We start from the raw sequence: 16613 nt of genomic DNA, 5'->3' as shown, positions 1-16613 counted from the left end.
AGAAGGGGACGCTGTCCCTCACTCCTGTCCCTGGGATACAGAACGTGCTGGACCTCAGTTTCCGATGAGAACGACGACGGGTGTAGTTCTCACTCATTTTGTTCAGCTTTTCCAAGGAATGTTGGTTTGGTTTTTTTTTAGGGAGTCATCATCGATCCCAGCACGTTGTGGTCACAGAGCCCTGGTTCAGACACATGGTGGCCAATTGGCTGACCATGGGGTAGAGGAAGGCTTACCTTCTCGAGTGCCCCGGAGGAATGAGGCAGACCCGGGCCAACACGCTTCCAAAATCCGCCCACGTCCGACCCTCAAGTGGAGAGGAAGGTGGTCTCTTCTATGCGGACATAAGGCCTTTCGTGACGACTCCACCTGGAGAGTGAAGAGAAACCACATGCACATTTGAGAAACTCATTCATGCTCTCAGGTCACAAGACACATGCCAACCGTTCCCCATGTACAGCCTGCACCTGTCTATCCAGTCCCTCCATCCCTTAGGGGTGACCACGGGCGTGTGTGACACCATGAGGTGGCCAGGTAGGCAGCTGCACTTAGGTCCTGAGAGGTGCGTGCCTGAGTGTGACAAGGGGAGCTGTCCCTCACTAGTCCTGGTCCTGGGGCTCTGAACGTGCTGGACCTCAGTTTCCGATGAGAACGACGACGGTATGTGTTCTCACTCATTTTGTTCAGCTCCAAGGAATGTTGGTTTGGTTTTTTTGGGGGGAATCATCATCGATCCCAGCACGTTCTAAACAACAGAGCAAGCGGACTTGTGGCTCATTGGGTGAGGCAATGCCCTCAGAGTCCTCCGGGGCCTGCGGGACCCAGGACACCCACTGAGCAAGGAGGACTCAGTCCAGTATTGGAGGGACACCCGTGTGTCATCGGGGTACCCAAACAAGCCGCCTCCAACAGCTCTTAAAACCCAAAAGCTAATGGCTGAGCGAGGAGCAGAGCATCGCTTACCTTCCTGAGGGATTCCTGTTGGGCACCCACTCAGGGCCACAGTTGGACTCCCGGGAACTCGGCCATCCAGGCACAGAACAGTCTTCTCTTCTTGGCCGAAGTAGAACCTGGCGCTGCGGCTCCACCTGAGAAGTGGACACAAAGCACAGGTGCGTCTGAGTAATGTGCCCGGGTCCTCAGGTAACATCCTTGTCCTCCTCTTCCCTCTTGTAGGCCTGGCATCTGATTGTCCCTTCTCCTGTCCCTCAGGCATGAGTGAGGGCAGATGTGACATTCTATGTGCAGGTGGGTTGCAAAAATGGATGTGTGTGTTGTGTGTAAGCCTCCCCATGTGAAAAATGAAGCCATGTGGGCAGGCTGGTGTGGGTCAGGGGTTGAGTGTTGACCAATGAACCAGGAGGTCATGGTTCCATTCTTAGTCAGGGCACATGCCCAGTCTGCATGTAGAGGAAGTGCAGGAGGTAACCAATCAGTGATTCTCTCTCATCATTGATGTTTCTGTCTCTCTCCCTCCCCTTCTCTCTCAAATAAATAAGAGAAATATTTTTGAAAAACTGGCAACCAACACCAAGAAAACCCTCTCAGATGTTAAAAAACTGGGAGGTGCCTGCTCGCGTGTGAGAAGGGAAGCTGTCCCTCACTCCTGTCCCTGGGATACGGAACGTGCTGGACCTCAGTTTCCGATGAGAACGACGACGGGTGTAGTTCTCACTCATTTTGTTCAGCTTTTCCAAGGAATGTTGGTTTGGTTTTTTTTAGGGAGTCATCATCGATCCCAGCACGTTGTGGTCACTCAGCCTGGTTCAGACACATGATGGCCCCTTAGCTGACCATGGAGCACAGAAAGGCTTACCTTCTCGAGCACCCCGGGGGCATGAGGCAGACCCGGGGCAACACTCTTCCAGGACCCGCCAACGTCCGACCCCCAGGTGGAGAGGAAGGTGGTCTCTTCTATGTGGACAACAGGCCTCTCATGACGACTCCACCTGGAGAGTGAAGAGAAACCACATGCACATTTAAGAAACTCATTCATGCTCTCAGGTCACAAGACACACGCCAACCGTTCCCCAGGTACAGCCTGCACCTGTCTATCCAGTCCCTCTATTCCTTGGGGTGACCATGGGCGTGTGTGACACCATGAAGTGGGCAGGGAGGCAGCTGGGCTTATGTCCTGAGAGGTGCGTGCATGAGTGTGACAAGGGAAGCTGTCCCTCACTCCTGTCCCTGGGATACGGAACGTGCTGGACCTCAGTTTCCGATGAGAACGACGACGGGTGTAGTTCTCACTCATTTTGTTCAGCTTTTCCAAGGAATGTTGGTTTGGTTTTTTTTTTTTAGGGAGTCATCATCGATCCCAGCACGTTCTGTGAAGCCGGATGTCTAGGTGAGGCAGTCTAGGTAGCTCAAGTAGTGAGCCAATGACCTCAGGGTCTGAAAGCAAGAGGGACACTCCGTCCACCCTTGAAGCTCAACCCCACAGGCCACTGTGGACACGTGGAAAGGCTGCCTCTCGCTCATCGACGAGTTCCCCACGCCAATGACAGATTATGGGAGAGAGGAATGCTTACCTTCCTCGGGGATCCACAGGCAGGGGGCACACCGAGGACACACGGCTTCCAGGACTCTCGCATGCCTCCCATCATCAAAGGAAAGGAAGGTGGTCTCTTCACGGCTGGTGGGGAGCCCTGGCTGGCCACTGCACCTGGCAAGTGCACAGAAATGCCATGCACAGTTGAGAAAGGTACCCAGACTGTCCAGTAGCCGTGGGTGAGAAAAGCGGAGTTTGTCTGTCCCTAAAATACTCAAAACCAAGCCTCAGTGACAAAACCTTCTGTATAAAAGGGCCAAGGAATAGACAGACCTGTGTTCTTACTGATGGATGTTGCAACGTCAGCAACAAATAACGATTAATGAGTAAACCTATGAAATGTCATGATCTCTCTACTGGATGAACACATGTTGACTATTGAACTTTTTTTTTTTTTTCAAGGGAAAAATGAAAGGCTTTGTGGTTTTCATTTAAAATCTTTGGGACCTTAGAAAGATCTCATGAATTTAACATATACTTTTCCACATCCAAAGAACTAATTATGTCAATCCAATAAGTTCAATTTAAAAATAAAAAATAAGCGTCCCTGGGTACGGGTGAGACCATGTGTCCCTAGATCCGGGTGAGGCCACGTGCCCCTTAGTCCGGGTGAAGCCGTGCCCCTGGGTCCGGCCGAGACCAAACCAGAGGGAGTCGGACCTCCGTTACCACCATTTGTCCACCATCCAGAGCTGAGGGGTCAGTGCTGACATGTACACATAAGGAACTGGTGGACATTGAAATTGGGTCTCAAAAGAACTGTTGGTCCAGAAAGAAACTCACTACAGACTGAACCATCTGCCTGTCAGCATAACTATTATTGCCCGTCTCACATTCAGGTCTCATAAGTATATATCTAGTGACATATGATCTCGCTCATCTAGGGGAAATGATGAACAACATAGACTGAGGAACAAGAACAGAACCAGAAGCAAGGAGGCATCGATCGGACTATCGGGCCTCAGAGGGAGGATAGGGGAGGGTGGGGGGAGGGGGAGAGTTCAACCAAAGGACATGTGTGCATGCATATGAGCCTATCCAACGGTTAAGTTCAACCGGGGGTTGGGGCATGCGTGGGGAGGGGGGGGATGGGAATGGGGGGATGAGGACAAATATGTGACACCTTAATCAATAAAGAAATTTAAAAAATAAAATAAAAATAAAATAATTGCCCTAGCTTGTTTGGCTCAGTGGATAGAGCAACAGTCTGTGGACTTAAGGGTCCTGGGTTCGATTCTGGTCAAGGGCACATGCCCGGGTTGTGGGCTCGATATCCAGTAGGGGGTGTGCAGGAGGCAGCCGATCCATGATTCTTTCTTATCATTGATGTTTCCATCTCTCTCTCCCTCTTGCTTCCTCTCTGAAATCAATAAAAATATATTTTTAAAAAATAAATAAAAATAAAGTAATTGTTTTAACTAATGTAAGTCAAATCTCAGTGATGAGAAGAGTAGCAATGATCCATAATGATGGTATAGATCTGACCATAATGCTCTGGAGACATGGGTCAACATTCTGAAACCATAAGAATCTGTTAGGGAAACTCCCAAACATAGCTTATTCTCACAAAAGGCTATTTCACTGCAATCCAGAATTGTGTAAAAAAAAAAAAAAATCAACAATTTCCCCAAATTCTACACTTGTCAGTCTACTCAAAACTCATACAAAATAGAAATTTAGCCCTAGCCAGTTTGGCTCAGTGGAGAGAGTGTTGGCCTGCTGACCAAAGGTCCTGGGTTCAATTCTGGTCAAGGGCAAGTACCTTGGTTGCAGGCAGCCCAGGCTCCTGGTTGGGGCATGTGCAGGAGGCAATCAATTGATGTAGTTCTCTCACATCACGTTGATGTTTCTCTTTGTCTTCTTTTAAAATATATTTTTATTGATTTCAGAGAGAAAGGGAGATGGAGAGAGAGATAGAAGCATCAATGATGAGAGAATCATTGATAGGCTGCCTTCTACACGCCACCCTACTGCGGATCGAGCCTGAAACCCTGGCATTGTGCCCTTGGCTGGAATCAAACCTGGGACTCTTCAGTTCACAGGCCAAGGCTCTATCCACTGAGCCAAACGGGTTAGGGCTCTCTCTGTCTTTTCCTCTCGTTTCCACTCTCTCTAAAAGATCAATGGAAAAATATCCTCGAGCGAGGATGAACAAGAAATAAAATAAATGAACTGAAAGTTTACATTCAGACACGAGGGGGAAGACAATCACCACAGAAATGGCACCTTGTGGAGATATGACCCAGAGAACCACTGACAAGATGAACACACACCTGAAGACGCGGCCTGGAGCACGTGACGGCGTCTCCCAGGGTCCTGGTACGCTCCGCACCTCCAGTCGCTGAAGTGGAGGGTCTCGCTCGGCCCGTCGGAATGCAAACAAAGAAACACACAACAGAACAGAAAACAAACAAAAAATATAATCTCGGAAAATACTCAGCAGTACAAACAACAAAGCTACTAACATGTATGCCATTGCCAGAAAGTAGCACACGCGTGCCTGGGCTTCCTACCCCCCCACCCCAACACTGAGGAGACGTTCAGTACCCTTCTCTTCATCCCACGTTGGTTTTGTTTCCGCATTCGTGCTTCCAGAACCTGCTTCCCGCAGACCAGCCCCCTCTACAACGCTCTTCCAAAGGAGCAAAGGAGGCAAGCCTTGGACCCTGCTGACATCGACAGGGGCAGACCGCCTCCTTCGACAGGACACCGGGACTGCCCTATTCTCCTGTCCTCTGCCACAGTCCTTAACGGCCCCACGAGACAGGAAAGGCGTGGCTGCAGCCACGCCTGTGGTCACCCCGAGGTCATCACCGACAGCCAGGCTCTGAGGGCCTGATTGGCCCTCGTTACAGGGCCAGGACCTCAGGTTGACATCTGGAAGGAGGAGTCCGTCAGCGTCCTCAGGCAACGGTGTTCAACACAGATCCAGACAAGACCCTCCCAAGCAAATCAAGAGTTCCCCGGCCAGGCTTCTCCATGGTTCTCCACCGCGTGATGAGCGGAGAGCAGGAGATGGACAGTGGACATTCTAACAGTAGACGTCAGTGATTTTTACTGAACGAAGGAAAGAGTCAAGAATGGAGGTCCCGCCCGGCTGGTGTGGCTCCACTGGTTCAGCCAAGAAGTCACCCATGAACCCAGAGGCTTTGGGCTCCACCCCCAGTAGGGGGCGTGCAGGAGGCAGCCAATCGATGTTTCTCTCTCCCTCTCCATTCCCCTCTCTCTCTCTGCCATCAATAAAAACAAAAAGGTGTTCCGTCTTTGGATGGTTCCTGGAGGAAGCAATTATGGTGATTATTGTCAAAGGCTGATGGTTAGTTATCCTGCCCTGGTGTTGACTAGTTTTCTGTCGTCAAGAACTTGACTTTTGACCCTATTTATCCATTCAGTATTCATATGTCCGTTTAACAACGTATGAATGTATGTATTCATATGTCCGTTTAACAACGTATGAATGTATGTATTCATATGTTCATTTAACAATATATGTTCGTATAAATAACTCACCATCATCAATCAGTTGCCTCATCCTCGAGGAGGTTCATCATCGCGTCCAAACGCTCCTCCATTGCTTTGAATTCAAAGCCAGAGCTGGTGCACGGCTTGGCCCCCACCATTCCTCCGATGTAACCAAACCCACCACGACGGCTCTCTCCGGGTCTTCTCTTCCTCCTTCGGCTTTCTCTAGACGAGACACTGAGTTTCTCCTATCGTCCATGTCCCTCAGAGTAACGGGAGATAAAAAGAAGTTAGTGACAGCATCTTCTTGACTTTCCTGAACCAGTCAAATGTCTAAAGATACGTTAGCCCCCGTTAAGACATCGTCGGGTGACACTTACGTCTTAATTCCCCTGGTTATCCTTTGGGCCAACGATTCAGCTGCCAGATCAGACGTCCCCAGTCATTATCCTTGCAAGACACAACGTGTGATGTTCAGACAAGTGCTGGAATGAATACAGAGAACTGGGGGAAGGGGAGGAGGATGAATAATTATGGGAAACCTACACGAAGCGGGTAGGGGATCCAGACCGTGTGGTCATCAAGCACAGGTGGAAAAACATTCCAACAGATGACGACGTTGAAGTTGGTGTTGAAGGGTGGGGGTTGCGTCTTCACTCGGAGATCCTGGTCGGCTCCCCGCACCCACCCCCGCTCTCTGCAGCGTTGGCCTTGGCGTTGCCTGTCACCCTGTCTATTCCGAAGTCGGTGGTCTTTCATTTAGTGATACGCCTCTTAGTGGCCATTTCTCTCGGGCTTTGACCTGTGTCCCCATGGCACCCAGGGCTCTATGGCCTGTTCTCCTGAGGAACCCAGCGGCCCGCCTCCTAAGCACTGCCCTTCCCCCCAGCTCTAGAGGTCATTCGTTCTTTGTAGTTTGACACCATGAAATTTGCCAGAAATCAATGCCCTCTTTCCGTCTTTCTCCCGTTCCCGCCACATCTCATTACTTACACTTCTTCGCCCGAGGGACTGCACTTGAGAATTCTCGTGGGTCTGACCCTAAAGGCCAAGGGAGAATGAACACGACCTCGGAAATGTGCGTGTTTCCCCAAAGCATGGTTTCGCGCCATCAATTTAGCAAAATAGTGATGTTTTTCACGATTACCTTCCAGAGGTTGTGATGTGATGTGGGTTGTAGTAAAGTTGTGAATAACAGGACGAAGTATATCGTCAAACTCAACCTCAAACTTAACCTCTATTTTTTTTTTAAAAAGGGATAATGGTTATTATAAGTATTCAGCATGGTTATTATAAGTATTCGATGAAGTAATCCGTGAAATAGTGTTGATCTCAGCATGTGGTACATCTACTAAGAACTCAATTAAGTGCTATCTATATAACTGAAATACGTATATTTGAAATGGCGCACAACGCTCCCACAAATAAAACAGTAAAAAAAAAAAAAATGAACAGAATTCAAACTATCACCATTTTTGACTATTCTTCCTATAAAGTTAGTTTATTGACCATATCCGAAGAAGCGCATACATATATCATTTCACATGAACAAAACACAATGTTGAAGCCTGAAACACAGTAACTCAATCACTGGTGGGAAAACAAACGTTTGGAAAATAACCACCACCTGGATTTTCATATCAATTACTTAGAACACAGATTACTATTAAGTAACTGAACACAAGCCAATTGGATAAATGAGTCATCACTAGGTCACCAAGCATGGCGACTGGGTTAAACAGGTTACTCACAAGTTCACAAGTATAACTAAGGTTGCAGGGAGTACCCTTGAGTTTACACACATTTTTGAACAATACCTATTACATCCTATGGGTAAATTTCTAAGACTAAAATTGTGAGTCAAAATGTGCTAATTTCCATCCAATACCTATTTTCCCCTGGTAACATACCAGGAGTCCAAATTTCTCCACACTTTGTACCTCTTAATCTAATAGGTGAAAAAAGACCACCAATGGCGGATCTGTGTCGTTGTGTGTGTGTGCATCTACGTGTGTATCTATTTATAATTATTACTCGATATCTGTAATTACTTCATCATGGATGTGGTTGGGCGTTGTTTTACATGCTCTTGGCCATTCGCAATACCTTTTCTTTTAGGAGCTGATCACTCACAGGCGTGGCCACACTGATTCCGGGATGCTTGCCTTTTTTTTTAGAATTAATTTGGGGTAGTTTTTCACAGAAGATTAACCCTGACTTGGTCATTTACGTCTCAAGGAACCATACAGCTATAGTTTAATTGACTGTCAAATAAGTAGCCCCGTTTCATGTTAAGTTGAGCAGGTTGCTGGTTCTCTTTCTCTTCCCGAAACCCTCCAATGCAGATAACAAGCAAGCAAGAGCCAACTTGGAAAAACACGGCTTCATCGGGCTCGAGGTGGCATCCGTCCATCGGCTACGTTCCAAGAGAAGGCCATGGGGTGGGCCCATGACACTTGGGACAGTTTCTCTTCGGTCTGCCCTCACGTGGTGACTGGGAACCTCCCCTTGGGAACACTGAGGAGCCTCAACACACGCACCAATACTGGGGGGGCCATGGAGAACAAAAGGCTGGGACCATCACCAAGGGTGCAGAGATAACCAGGAACTTGGGACAGGGCTGATGGCCAAGGCTCCTCTCCTACCTCAGACCATCCTGTCAAGACTGGGAGGGTGGCTTCGTTACCTAACCCACAGAAACAACACAAGAGACTCGAGGAACATTGAGAAACCCATGACTGCATGTTCTAAACAAAAGGACAACCTCCAGGCACCGATCTTAATAAGATGGCGGGAAGGGACTTCTCTGGTTAAGAGTTTAAAATAAGATTCATAACCTGGTAAGAGTTGAAAAGTAAGATTCATGAAGAGGCTCGCTGAGGTCAGAAGAGCAATGCAGAGACACAACGAGAGTGGCCCAACGGGGAGAGAAGTTTTTAGGTATCAGACAGAAATCCCATAGTTAAAGAACACGACGACTAAACTGAGATGTTCGCGAGAGGGGTTCAACAGCAGAGTGGATGACGTGGAAGAGAGGACGGGCGAAAGACAGGGCCGTGTAATTCATCCAATCGGAGAGGCCAAAAGAAAAAAAAAATAGAATGAAAAGTGAAGAGAGCTTAAGGGATTTTAGGGGACACCAACCAATGGACTCATGCACATGTAACAGTAGTCCAGGAGGAAGAGATACAGAAAGGGGCATCAGGGCTATTTACATTAATATTGGCTACAGACCACAACTCATGTAAGAAATAGGCATTCCCTTTCGGGAATCCCGAAGGCACTGAAAAAGAGGACTCCAAAGAGACCCAACACCGAGACGTATTATAATCAATTAGTCACAAGCGAAAGATAGCAAAGAAGCTTAAAAGCAGCAAGAGAAAGCAACTTGTTAAGACCAGCAGCACGATTTTCAGCAAAAGCGTTGCAGAACAGGAAGGCAGCGGGATGATGTAGACAAAGTGCTGAAAAAAAAAAACACTGCCAACCAAGATCACTCTAGCCCACAAGGTCAATTTTCATAATTAAAAGAGAGGGAACAACCAATGGATCAAAGAAGAAACCAAGACATAAAAAATATATTGAGGCAAGCAAAAAAACATAACGAACCAAAGTGTACGGTACACAGCAAACATAGCTCTAAGCAAGAAGTTTATTGTGGGAAAAAAAAAGTTTATTGTAATAAACACCTACATTAAGGAAAATATCTCAAACAAACTAAGTTCACATCAAGAAACTACAAAAAATAAAAACAAATGAATCCCAAAGTTAGCAGAAGAAAGTAACAAAGGGGGTGGGGGCGGCTGGGGAGAGGTCAATGGGGGAAAAAGGAGAGTTATATAATACTTTAAACAATAAAGAATTTATATAATAAAAAGAGAAAGTAACAAAGATTAGAGCAGAAAAAAAAATAAGAGAGACTAAAAAGATAATAAAGCCCTAGCCAGTTTGGCTCAGTGGATAGAGCATCAGCCTGAGGACCAAAGGGTCCTGGGTTCGATTCCGGTCAAGGGCATGTACCTCAGTTTTAGGCTCCTCCCCGGCCCGGGCCCTGGTCGAGGCTCGTGCAGGAGGCAACCAATCAATCGATGTGTTCCTCTCACATCAATATTTCTCTATGTCTTTCCCCCTCTCTTCCACTCTCTCTAAAAATCAATGGAAACATATTCTCGGGTGAGGATCAAAAAAAGAAGATTAAAAAAATAAAATTTGTCCACTGGCAAAAAAAAAAAAAAAAGATAATAGAAAAGATCAATGAAATGAAGAGCTGGTTTTTTTTTTAAAGATAACCAAAATAGAAAAAGGTTTACATATACTTACCAAGAAAATAAGAGAGAAGACGCAAATAAAATTATAAACGAAAGGAAGAGACACGACAACTGACAGCACGGAGGATCACAAGAGACCACGGTCATGTGCCACTTAACGAGGAGGATATGTTCTGTGACATGTGTCCTTAAGAGACTATTATTGCGCGGACATCATGATATGGTCTACTACTATGAATGTATGCGCTATATGCTTTTATGGACTGGCAGCCCAGCAGGCTTCTTTATGTCAGCCTCACCACAATTATGTAGTGTGAGCCCCAACAGTTGGCATTTTTTTTGGGTAATGCAAGTGCCTGACATAATCCTCTTTTTAAATCCTTTTTTTAAAAATATTTTCAGTTACAGGTGACATACAATATTATGAGTTTCAGGTGTACACCCCAGAGATTATAGACATTACATAACTTACTAAGTGACCAACTGGATAAAATTCCTCACCATCTGACACTGGACCTAGTTATCAGAATATGACTATCTGGATTCCCTGTGCTGTACTTGACCACCCCCTTTTCACCCATCTCCCCAACGCCCCTCCCTCCCATCTGACAACCGTCAAAATGGTCTTTGTATCTAGGAATCTGTTTCTTTTCTGCGTGTTAACTTATTTTTAAAGACATCGCTGGCCACACACTAGATAAAGACCCAGACCACCTGCCCCAATGGAGGTTCCTTTGTTTTAGGTCTTCCTTGATTCTGATAACTGACCATTTGGGCTCCTTGCTTTTTTCTCTTCCCATGCGTTCAATTCTCGCTCTGACCTTGTAGGTAACACCATGAAAGAGTGAGTGAGCCTGCAAAACCCTACGCCTGCAGGAAAAACTGAAGCCCAGACTCACGTTTCTCTCTCGCTACCCTAGGACTTACTGTGGGCCCTCTCACGGGACTTCTCTGCTCTGGGGCCTGGTAAGTAACAAACTCCTTTTTCCTTCACGTGTTCTGACTCGTTACCGCAGCAAAGCATCCTGCACAAGAACCACAAGGATCCGACCGTTGGTTTACAAGGGGGAGATAGCTGTGGGAAGCTCAACGGGTCCCACGTGAAGTGCTCTCAAGGCATTTCTAGCTGAAAGTACCACTATCTGTAGGCTGCGACTGCCAGGAGACATTAATGTGTTATGCTACAATTTTAGGAAGGCTACCAGGTCACAAGGCAATAGGAATTTTCAGCTCTCCTATATTCTTAGGGGACCACCCTGTATAGGAGGTCCATTGTTGACCGAAAGATCGTTACGAGGTACATGACTACACTACGAACAATTATAAGCCACACAAATTCAACAACCTAGAAGAAGACATAGATAAATCCCTAGAAACATACAACCTACCAAAACGGAACCACGAAAAAACAGAAAACCTAAATAGTTCTATAACAGGAGACTAAGGCAGCAATCAAAAAACTGCCCAACAAAGTCTAGAAATAGAGGGTTTCACTGGTAAATTCTACTAAACAATTAAAGAAGAATTCATAGCAATCCTTCTCAAACTCTTCCAAAAATAATAGAAAGAGGAAGAGAATGGAACACGTCCACCAGCATTATTCTGATACAAAAATCAGACAAGAACAATACAAGAAAATGAAATTACATGCCAATATCCCTAAGTGAACACAGATGCAAAAACCTCAGCAATATATTAGCAAAGCAAATTCAACGATACACTGAAAGGGCCATATACCACTACAAAGTGACATTTATTAAAAGGGATGGGTCATGGATGTTCAGACATCCGCATTAACAAAATGAAGATTAAAACCATCGTAAAATCGTCCTAACAGACACAGAAAAAGCACTTGACCAAACACAACATCTATTTATGACAAAAATTCTCGGCAAAGTGGGTATAAAGGAATGTACATCAACATAAAGAAGGTCTTATAAGACAAGGCCAAAGCTAACATGACACTTGGTGAAAATCTGAAAACCTACATGGCATGGCCTACTACAGGAATAGTATTGCTTTACTTTTATGTAACTGCAAGTGCAGTGGGTTTATTTACATGAGGATCACAACAAACACATGAGTAATGATTTACACTATGACATGACAAGGATGACATCACTAAGTGAGGAGTTATTCAGCTCCACTCTAATCTTATGGGACCCCCAAAATACGGGCGGTCAGTTGTTAAGTGAACTGTTGTTATGTGGCACATGACCGTATAGAGAAAACTTCCAAGATGCCACCAAAAAAAAAAAAAAAACACACAAACTTTTTTAAAGAATAATCTCAGTTTAGTTCCAAAATAAAAAAATTAATATACATAAGCCAGTTCTGTTTCTATACACCAACCATTTGAAAAGAACGCACATAAATGGAAAGACACTCCGTGTTTGTGGACTGGGAGAATAAATATTGTTAAAATACTCATACTACCCAAAGCGACCTACCTTGTCGATGCAATCTATCAAAATCCCCATGGCACTTTTCACAGAAATAGAAAAAGCAATCCTGAAATTTCTATGAGACCTCAACAGACAGGGGCATCACACTTCCTCACTTCAAACGCTATGATAAAGCTACACTAATCCAAACAGTGTGGTTTGCGCGTGAACACAGAACAGAGATCAAGGCAATGCAACAGCACGGAGAGACCAGAGATAAACGCTCTGCGCATATGGCCAGGTAATGTTTCAGCCACGGAGCCGAAAATTCTTAATAGGGGGAGGGTAGTCTCTTCAGTCAATGATGTTGGGAAACCTGGACAGTCACATGTAAAAAGGAGTGAAAATAAATACATACATACATACATACATACATACATACATACGTAAATAAAAAGAACGAGACTGGGCTCCGATCTTGCACCAACGACAACAAGCAACTGGAGATCCTAATATTTAAGACTCGTAGGAGAAAACACAGGGAGCAAATTCCCTGACATTGATCTCAGCCGTCATCTTTCGGATCTGACACCAAAAGCAAAAAAACAAAACAAAACAAAAACAAAAAAAAAGAAAAGAAAAACTAAACACGTGAGACACTATCAAACTGAAAAACATCTGCTCAGAAAAGGAGACCGTAACCACATGGAAAAGGCAACCTACAGGATGGACGGAAATAATCTGTTAACCACAGATCTGATAAAGGGTTCACACCCAACATATACAAGGAACTCAACGGGATAGGCAAAACCGACAAAGAAACAGACCCAGGACCTAAACAGATACTTCTTTCCCAAGACACACAGATGGCCCCGAGGGGCTTCAAAGAAAGTTACTCAACATCATTAATCGAGAGGACAATTCAAGGGCACAATGAGGTTCCATGTCACCCTTGTTAGGATGTCTATTATCAGAAAGGCAGGAGGTACATACTCACGAGTATGTAGAGAAAACCCTCGGACAAGGTTGGTGGGAATATACACGGCACGACCACTGTGGAGAACAACACTAGATTCCTCAGAGATTAAAATGGATCTACCATACCATGCAGCACTCACCCTGGGCGGACAGCCCCAGGAAAGGAAAGATCTCCGAGGGTTATCGGTACTACCACTACTATGTTCATATACACATTATTTACAACAGCCAAGGTATAGGAAAAGGAAGGAATGCACAAGGAAGGAATTCATGGAATGGCCCAGGGCATTATGCTAAGTGAAATAAGCCAGACAGAAGGAGGACAAAACACGGCTTGGTGTCACTGACATATGAAAACACACCTCATGTATCTATGCGAATGATAATATTGCTTCTTTATTGCTATGTAGTCTCTGATTACTTCTGACCCCTCCCACTCACTCCTACACCGACTTCTTTGAACCAATGGTCACAAAATGCTTACGTTCTGACATTCCAGCATCAAATACGACAATGGGGGGGAAAATGTCCCTGTCAGCTAGGAGCTCTTAGATATGTATTTTGGGAAAAGGAGGCAGAACACACCACGGGGGGAAAAAAGGAATCAACACGGGGAAATGGATGACTGATAAGGATATAAAGACAACATTGACGTGGGCAGGCAGGCAAAGCCACGGCTCCCCCCATGGCATCAGCTCCGCACACTCACCCCGAAGGGACCAATCCCGAGACACTTCAGACCTCAACGCCAATCAACAGCGGTCTCATCCCACCTCTACCGTTGCATCCTGGACCCATTCTGATGCTCTCTACCCATCAGCCCTCTCGCCACTAAGAGAACGGGGTCTGGGTGGGAATGTCTCTGAGCCTGATGAATGAATGAAGGTAACTTAGAGCAGTGGTTTCCAACGTGGGGCACACGCCCCACGGGGGGGCAATTTGACTTTTTTAAGGGGGGGCGATTTGAGAATGAGTTATTCACAGAGAATGTTTTGCATTTCTTATGGTTCTAGGGGCCTCACATGCAGCCTACAAATATACATGGTGACACATTGAGGCATTTCAGTTCTCGATGATGTGTTTTGAAAGTTTATTTGTTATTTTGTCATATCACTTTTTTTTTTAACAATTCCTTAGTGATTTCTTCCTCAGTCCGTCCACTGTCCCAAATTTGGTCCTTTTATTTTTCTCTCTCATGGATGCCATGTTCTTTGGAAGCTTGTTTAGACCAAGTTCATGGCCTTTTAGGCTTCCTCCACTTGAAGAGGAGTTCACTTTTTGAATAATGAGAATTCTATGTCACGGAGGCCGAGGGCGGGGGGGCGGGGTGTCAGGATTTTACAGATGCTTAAGTGGGATATGGCCAAAAAAAAAAAAAAAAAGGTTGGGAACCACTGACCTAGAGTCTTTATGAATGACGATAACCATGAATCACTATTTTTTTTTATTTTTTTACAAGGCTCTATTTGAATCTATCCCCACTCCACATAGAACCAGCAGCGGTATTTTTTTAAAAGGTGATCAAGTCAGAAGAAGAAGTCCTAAATGAAGTCCCAGCAACGGATGAAGAGGCAGAAGGAAAGCAAGAGGGGGGCACATCACCTATTCACCGAAGCCCCCTTGCTGATTAGGGTCATTTTTAACCTCTTCGCCAACCTCCATAAAATCACGTCTCCTTACTCTTCTCGCCGTTCCGAACCTGAGCGGGACGGGAAAGGCTGCTCACGTACAATCCCGACTCCTTTTCCTGTCATCTCTCTTGGTGACAAGCGTATGCGCTCCCATCTACCACTCATCTATAGACTGATCTTCCTTGACTATCAATACTAGGATGGAAGCTGGTTCTTAGAGACAACAGAACTACCATCCCTCCGGGAAGCACTCATCACACTTAGCCTACAGATACACAACGGGAGAATTCTTAAAAGTTGGAGAGTTTGAAGATAGTAATATCAACACAGTATTCTGGGGGCACGAAGGGGGGGTCTCACTGAAGTGAGCCACATAGATTGTACGATTTTGTCCCTTCTCGTGATTGAAAGCCACGAGCCAGTGACTGCATTTTTGCAACGGAACGCCTTATCAAGAATGGGCGACCATCGCACCTCCCCTCTTCCAAGGTAACTCTAAAAACAGAGGCGTTCATGAGACAGAGAAAAGAAGTGTTTTCTAGGGAGAGAATGCACATCATAAGAAAATTCTAGAAAGTAGGTTGGGCCCTAAGCCAGTTTTGATCAGTGGATAGAGCGTCGGCCTGTGGACGGAAGGGTCCCGGGTTCGATTCCGGTCAAGAGCATGTACCTTGGTTGCAGGCTTCTCCCCGGCTCGGGCCCTGGTTGAGGCGCGTGCAGGAGGCAACCAACCGATGTGTTTCTCTCACGTCGATATTTCTCTCTGTCTTTCCCTCTCTCTTCCACTCTCTCTAAAAATCAATGGGAAAATATCCCCAGGCAAGGATTAAAAAAAAATACATATATAAGTTGGAGGGAAAGTTAGAGAAAGAGAACACAACACAGTAGGAAAAAAACCAAGGTGGGGGTGGGGGTGGGGGGTCTTCTGTATGATTCTTAAAACTCTAAATCTAGATTTCCACACTAAAAAGTCAAAGAAATAAACACTGGCTTAAGGTATACGTAGGAAGTTTATGAACTTCCAAGAAGCATCTTATTTTGAAAAGGGCAATGGATTTTACCTCTGACAACCAGGACGAGTCTTGGGACTAGAGGGAAAAGATGGGCTACTTTTTGTTAGTTGGTTAATGAATCACCTATCACTACTGGGTCTATTTGATCCATGGCCATTTACTGTCTAAAAAGTGGGCGTAACTTTTTTCACCTATTAGATCGGCTTAATGGTCGATCATACCCATCGTGTCCAATTCCTCATGAAAATTAGCACGGCCATCGCACCAGAGCTGGGTGCGGGCCTGGAAAACATTGCAAGGGCAATTTCACAATATCTACTGAAATC

The 16613-nt window shown here is 45.6% G+C and overlaps 1 non-coding gene and 4 pseudogenes across 1 annotated transcript; all 5 read right to left on the bottom strand.

Moving 5' to 3' along the window:
- Positions 1 to 49: 49 nt before the first annotated feature.
- LOC129148383 (small nucleolar RNA SNORD116) lies at positions 50 to 158 on the bottom strand (annotated as a pseudogene).
- Positions 159 to 630: 472 nt separating this feature from the next.
- Positions 631 to 736, bottom strand: LOC129148396 (small nucleolar RNA SNORD116; annotated as a pseudogene).
- An 895-nt stretch (positions 737 to 1631) lies between these two features.
- LOC129148371 (small nucleolar RNA SNORD116) lies at positions 1632 to 1739 on the bottom strand (annotated as a pseudogene).
- A 467-nt stretch (positions 1740 to 2206) lies between these two features.
- Positions 2207 to 2318, bottom strand: LOC129148390 (small nucleolar RNA SNORD116; annotated as a pseudogene).
- Positions 2319 to 5411: 3093 nt separating this feature from the next.
- On the bottom strand, positions 5412 to 5481 carry LOC114229694 (small nucleolar RNA SNORD109A). Its single transcript, XR_003615647.2, has one exon. It is a non-coding gene; the product is annotated as a small nucleolar RNA SNORD109A (small nucleolar RNA).
- Positions 5482 to 16613: the final 11132 nt, after the last annotated feature.

This window comes from Eptesicus fuscus, chromosome 25 (genome assembly GCF_027574615.1).
Source record: "Eptesicus fuscus isolate TK198812 chromosome 25, DD_ASM_mEF_20220401, whole genome shotgun sequence".
NCBI classification, from domain to species: domain Eukaryota; kingdom Metazoa; phylum Chordata; class Mammalia; order Chiroptera; family Vespertilionidae; genus Eptesicus; species Eptesicus fuscus.
This window is presented reverse-complemented; position numbering and strand designations above follow the sequence as displayed.